Below are 6,066 nucleotides of genomic sequence, written 5' to 3'. Positions count from 1 at the left end.
AGGGGGCCGCCCCGCCTCGCGCCGTTCCCGCCGGTTGGTCGCGCCCCGCGGGTGCTGCCTCAAAGCGCCGTTTCCCGTCCCGCGCGCCCGGGCGGCCCCGCCGCCTTCGGTCTGGTGCGGGCGGGGAGGTGCTCGGCCGTCCCGCCTCGCCCGGACGGCCGCGTCTCCCTGCGGGTGCCGGTGCTGACAGGCTGAGGCCGACGGAGGAGACGTGGCCGTAGAAGTAGGAGCCGGGGCTGAACGAGCGAGGTCTCCTCCTTAACCCCTGTGAAATGTGGGGGTCGCAGGCGGCCCCCGAAAGGGCAAAGGCTCGCTCCCCGTGCCGTGGCCTGCCAGAGTTGAAGACGTCATCTTCAAACCAGAGAGGAGGCCTGGCTGGCCTTAACGTGCCTTCGGCAAATAGGTTGGAGAAGGAAGTACCCCGAAGTAGCCACTGCCGGCGGCTGCCTCGAAGCCAAGTGGTACTGAGGGCAGCTTTTTGGCTAGTGTGAGTAGCTGTCGGTGGGTGGTTCTTACTTTGGGAAGGACCAGGTAAAAGGGTGAGAAGAGAGAGGGAATGAGAAGAAGGTCACACTGATGCGCATGGTTAATCTTAGGCACGTGTGAAGCACAGTCGTGTAGAATTGGTAATGAAGCTAGGAAACGTGTAGTATAAGTGCTACAAAACAGTAGAATCTGGAATAGCAAAATACTTAGGAAGTACTACGATTCATATACTGTGTACAAAAGGAAAGTCTGGGGAGTGTATGTTAATCACTTCCCAATTTAGGCAACGGAGATGCAGATTCCCTTTTCTGAAGTTTTTAAGGCTGGTGCAGTCACAGATGGTGGTGGTCTTAAAAGGGAGAATGTAAATTATTTACCAACAATACATAATTAGACAAGCCCGAAGTTAACACACAATAAGGAGACAAAAATATCTCATCATAAAGCCATGGGCTACACAAATGGCACAAGACAGATGTTTGAAGACAACAGACTACTTCCTGTAAGATGAATAGGTTTGGATTATTCAGAATTGTGACAGAAGACGTCCAAAGGCTGTGCTTCAGGTTGTGATGATAAATTGGACCATCATTTTGTAAAGAGGGACGTGTTTACCCAATGGAGATGATTTACTTAATTAAACTACTGATGTTAATGTCCTACACATACCATGTTAGTGCTGCATCTTGAGGAGAAATAGAAGATAACAGCTTCATTGATCCTTTCAGTGAAAATGTATCACGTTAGTAGCAGGCAGACCCTTAAACGTAGGCTGAATCTGGTATTTTAGGAACTGATAGTGCAGGTAAATTGTGTTTTGTCACAGGTTTCTTCTGGCAGAACTTCAACAGCTATGATAACTAACTTTTCTTGATTCTATTTTTTGAAAGCTTCTCTGCCCTTCATAGTATTTTTTTGAGTTTTAAGTTTATGGAGTAGTTTCAGTGTGCTGTTACGGTTTAATAATTGGTTGTTGCATCTCCCAGGCAGGTTTGAGACAATATGGATTAAAAAGACTTAGAAAAAATCGGCAAAGGTAGAATTTGGGAGAAAAAATGGGCGAATTTGAGAAAATTTTAGATATGTCTTAAAGGGAAACTGTTAAATTCAAGAAAAGAGACCAAAACTGGTTTATCTTCTCATTTTTAATATGAGTAAAAATGCTCATTCTCAATACACTGCTTTGGGATGCTTCACTGTATTGATACTTCTATATTGCTGCCTTTTCTCCACCCAACCTGGTGAAGTTAGCTTGATACAGTTTCAGCTGAGAGTTGAAAGACCTATGCCAGATGACTATATTGGTATAAAATGTTCGCATTATCATCTAAGGTGTTTACACAGTGTAGTGAAAGGTACTAAACACAACTTAAAAGCCTTTGTTCTGGAAGAAGGCTACATTGGAAAGGGATAAGTGATTCTAAGAGGGTTTTCGAGTTAATGCAAGAGCTGCTTACTACAGCCTGCTCTTCTTATTCCATCACAGAGAGGCTGCTCTTCTACTGCCATAGTCCCAATGTTAAGGACACTCTCGTAGTTTTGACGGCTAGCTCCACCTGCAAACACCTGTTCCATACAACATAGTTATCCTGGAGGTACCTTGGGCTCACTTTTAGATATCAAAGGGTATGTTTCTTAGACATAGTAACTCAGTAGAATTAAATGGTGAAAAATGGTTTGAAGGTGCTTTAAAAAGCACCTTTCTTCTTTAAAAAGAAGCAGCTGGTGTGTCTGAAGATATACTACAAGCTTGTATTGTATGCTGGAGTGCACCAGGCAGTGCAATTTTAAACAAGGTTACCAGCCTCTGTTAATATAAACAGCTCTTTTCAGTTAGTTCAGAGCAGCTTGTATAAGCAAGCAATGTTGATTGGCTTTCGGTATAGAGCATACGGCAGTTTTTGAGAAGCTTTTGGGAATAGCAGTATAAGCTTCACAGAGTATACAAAGTCCCCCAGGACTGTGTTTATTTTGTTTCCAAAGTGACTGGTTACTGCAGTGTCCTGCCATCAACCCAGAAACTAGCAGATCTGCTGCGGGCGAAATTACAGAAAAGGTCATCTATAGATTGCAGAGAAAGTGCCCTGCATCAAAGTAAGTACTCAGGAACTCTCATTAGGAATTTTATCCATAGAGTAAAATACCACAGCAACAAATTATGGGATGCTACTTTTTAATAATGTAGGTACTGTTGCTTTGTGTTCTTGTATGAGTCATACAAATATATGTACACACTTCAGTTTCTCTGTAACAGTCATGTGACTAAATGCTTCCTAGAAATGTCAAAGTGGCTTGTCTATGAAACGCTGAGAAAAGTCCTGTATAAATGCCAAGTACATCTTTATTAACGTTAGAGGCATGATATGGCTTTTGAATCTAAGGGTTATATGATTGCTACTGAAAGCAGGAATCTAAATGTGAACTGATCATTGAGCTAATTAACGCAATTTACAAGACAAGAGAAACTTGAAAACTATTTTGAGCAGTATGTAGTTAAGTTATGGTGTGATTACTAACATATGCATATGCTGAGTATCTCCAAGTGTTCACTGCATAATTGTTCAAAGTATTTCACATTTGCTGACTGATAAGAATACCCGATTTGCAAAGTGTTTCCTAAGGGAGTCCTGCTCACTTCTGACATCCTGCATTCCCCTTTTCATTCCCTATCTTAAGTGTTTCAGGATTAGCAGACTATTGCATCATCCACACTTGTCAGCTGTTTCTTACCCTTAAGAAGCTTAAAGAGTTGTCCTTGTAAATACTAATTTTCGCAAATATGAAATGAGTAGTTGATATGAATTGATCTAAGCAGTTTCGCTATATTTTAGAAATCTCTATATGGGTCACGTTCCAGGGTAAGTATATGCAAATTTTCAACAGAATTGTAATAAGAAACATCAGAGACACAGTGAATCAAAATAGTACATAATGAGTGACAACACTGTACGCTGTCAGATGGAGCTCTGCGTTGGGATTTCTGTTAACCATCCAGTTACCGTGAAGTTAAATCTTACTCTGCTGGGTTTGAAGGTTACTGCTTTGTGTGTGTTTAGTAACATCTACAAGTATATGTTCAGTCAAAGCACGCACGGCTGTTACGTGTTCTATGAAGTATTTAGATCTAGTACTAGATCTAGTGTTTAGATCTACAGGTAGAGTCTGGGAACTCTGAACAGACGACACGTAGCTCTTGCAGGCGATAGCCCTGTAAGCTCTCTTGTGTCCCTCTGCTGATGCTGAGGACAGGGGTGGTAACAGGGCTTTCGCCTCGAGGTCCCACAGGCTGCTCACTGATCGAGAACTGTTAGCTGGACGGTTTCCCTAGCGAAGTACCACGAGGACAGTATCTGACCTGTGGTGAATGCACTCACTCAGTTACTGGCCTCCTGCTACTTTTGAGAGAGTTTTGCAATGAATAGTGTGTGTATGTGCCAGTTCACTATGTAAATGTTATGTACCTCACACTTCAGAAAAAGAAACACTGTCAATTCATTTAGGCTTTGAGTCTGTAAATTTCTACTGGGCAGGTCTATAGGTTTTGGTACAGTTGGTAATTTACAGTTACACGTTTTTAAACTCATTGTAAATGGAAAGCATTTCCAGGGGTATTACGGCTTTGCGCTAGGACAAGTTTGCACTAAGCTCATCGCCAAGTTGGGCTACAAAGCGAAACTGGTGGTTTTCCACATGCATCGCGCGTAGTTGGTGGGAACCTGCGTTTAAAAAAAGCCAACAAACACCCAGAAACGAGAAAAAGGAAAACTTTGTCGCTTTCTAATAATTTAAGGTGATCTTGGTAATTTGTCAACGTGATGTGATGTAATTTGATGTTTTCCAGAGGACGAGAAGCTTTCCTTTTCAGAGTGAGATTCCCCCCCCCCCCCCCCCGCCCCGGCCCCGGCCCCGGCCCCGACCGCCCGGTAGCTGTGGGACTCCGCCGGCACCGAGCCCTTCCACCGCTGCGCTGGGGAAACGTAAAATGAATTTGCCCTTTGTAAGAGGCGGCGGCGCCTGGAGTTGCGCGCCGCCGGCAGCGGGGACACCCCCCGCCCCCGGCTCGGCTCGGCCCGGGGCCGCCGGTTCACTCCGCTCTCCGCCCGCGGGGGTGGGGGGCACCGGGCCCCAGCTGGCCGGCAGCCTCCTCGGCCAGGAGGCAGGTGCGTGAAGGGGGGGGGAGAAGAACCCCGAGGGAAGGAGGACGCCGGCGCGGAGCGGGGCTTCAGAGCGGCCGTACCGTCCGTTGTGCCCCCCCCCCCCCCCCCCGCCGCTGCGACGCGTCCAGGAGAAAACCGCCGCCGGGCTCAAGGCGTCGCGGCCCCGGCCGTGGGCGGCGAGGGGCGAAGGTAGGGAACGGCGGGGGCTGCGGAGGCTGCCCTGAGCCCCCCTGCCGGGGTCGGCACCGACGGGCACCTGCGACAGCGAGGGGAGCGAGCTGAGCCCCCTTCCCTCCTTGCTCGAAGCCGGGCAGGCGGGCCGCTCCACCCCCCCTTTTCAGGTGAACAGGCGGTGATTGCTGGCTCGGGGCACGCGTGTTAATGGCGTTATCTTCTGCGAAAGAGGTGAACTTTTCTCGGCTTAGGGGACTCTCGTGCGATTCCTCTCGATTCTGGGAGCTTGCGAGTGGCAGGTGTGCTCGACGGTTCGCTCCAGGGCTAGCAGAGTGTGGCGATGGTATTCAGCGGGGGCTTTCATTTTATGTACTTAGAAGTAATATTCTGAAGCTTAATTAAGGTTTTAATTTTTTTAGATAACCTTAATTTAAGCGTGTATTCCCTGTAACTTTAACAGGCTTTTAAAGGTATTTTCCACGTACCTGTTCTCTAGGTACGCTTTGCCACACGTGAGGTGCAAGTGCAACTCTACAAAAGCTTTTAAGCCTTGAAGAGGCTACTACTGTGAACAACCTTCTTGCTTTCCAGATTTGAGCCCTTAGTATTTATTCTGAAATACATAAACTAGATAGAGAAACAAATATTGAAGTCTCCAACTATTCACAGTCCGCAGTTGAAACAATTGCATTTATTATGTAGAAAAAGAAATCCCACCTAAAGTTGTTCACAGGTTTATACATCTGCCTGTTATATTCAAGCTACTTTAAAAAGCCAGGGCATGCCATGTGAATTCTGTATGAATCACGTCTTATTTTAAATGTATGGAAATTCACACTGAAAATATTCATTGCATATTAAAGCAATATCCATGGCCTGGCTTAGACTAACAAAATCCAGAAAGTTCAGCATGGAAGCATAGCATTTATCCTCACTTCACCTCTGTATCCTGGGTTTCTAGGCATTTCTTCTCACAAATTATGTAGTTATTCATTGTTTGACCCTTCCAGGGCTTTAGGTTTAGTGAAGTGAGTAAATGCCAGGTGGCCAAGTTCTGCTCCCGATTACTTCAGACTTTACACCATGGTAACTCTGTTTGTTTCAGAGCTGTTACTCTAGATTTACCTGACTGTAACCGGATACTGAATTTGTTCAATAGCTTCTGTCATATTTTGTGACTTTAGTTAGCTCAAACCCGGCTTTTAATACAGGATTTGTATGTAATTGGATAATGCACAATTTAACCGAT

General features: G+C 45.7%; 1 protein-coding gene across 1 annotated transcript in view; it reads left to right on the top strand.

Moving 5' to 3' along the window:
• The first annotated feature begins 4,573 nt into the window (after positions 1–4,573).
• RNF144B (ring finger protein 144B) overlaps positions 4,574–6,066 on the top strand; it is an 88,336-nt gene continuing 86,843 nt past the window's right edge. Inside the window, exon 1 of the mRNA XM_052807157.1 lies at positions 4,574–4,832. The gene's annotated coding sequence lies outside the window, so the exon portion shown is untranslated. The remainder of the gene's footprint in view (positions 4,833–6,066) is intronic.

Source organism: Harpia harpyja, chromosome 1 (genome assembly GCF_026419915.1).
Source record: "Harpia harpyja isolate bHarHar1 chromosome 1, bHarHar1 primary haplotype, whole genome shotgun sequence".
Lineage (NCBI taxonomy): Eukaryota > Metazoa > Chordata > Aves > Accipitriformes > Accipitridae > Harpia > Harpia harpyja.
Note: the sequence above shows the minus strand (reverse complement) of the source record. Positions and strands in the feature narration are given on the sequence as shown.